Raw genomic sequence first — 355 nt, 5'->3', positions numbered from 1 at the left:
TAAATAAAATAAAAAAAATAAAAAAAAAAATATATATATTATATAATATAAAATAAAATAATTATTTTAAAAAAAATAATAAAAAAATTTAAAAAAAAATTTTTTGATATTTATATATATAAATAATTATTTGATGTTTAATCGATTTTTTTTTTTTTTTTAAAAAAAAAAAAAAAAATTGAAATTTTTTTAAATAAAAAAAAACCGAATCAATTAAATTTTAAAATCAAATTAATTAAACTAAATTAACTCGATTCGATTGAATTTTTTAATTTAAACCAAATTCTGCTAGATGTACGGGGCCAAGTCACAGAGCCCACGAGAAGTCGATTTTGCTACACGCTCAAGGAAAAAT

Source organism: Hevea brasiliensis, chromosome 2 (assembly GCF_030052815.1).
Source record: "Hevea brasiliensis isolate MT/VB/25A 57/8 chromosome 2, ASM3005281v1, whole genome shotgun sequence".
Taxonomy (NCBI): Eukaryota; Viridiplantae; Streptophyta; class Magnoliopsida; order Malpighiales; family Euphorbiaceae; genus Hevea; species Hevea brasiliensis.
This window is presented reverse-complemented; position numbering follows the sequence as displayed.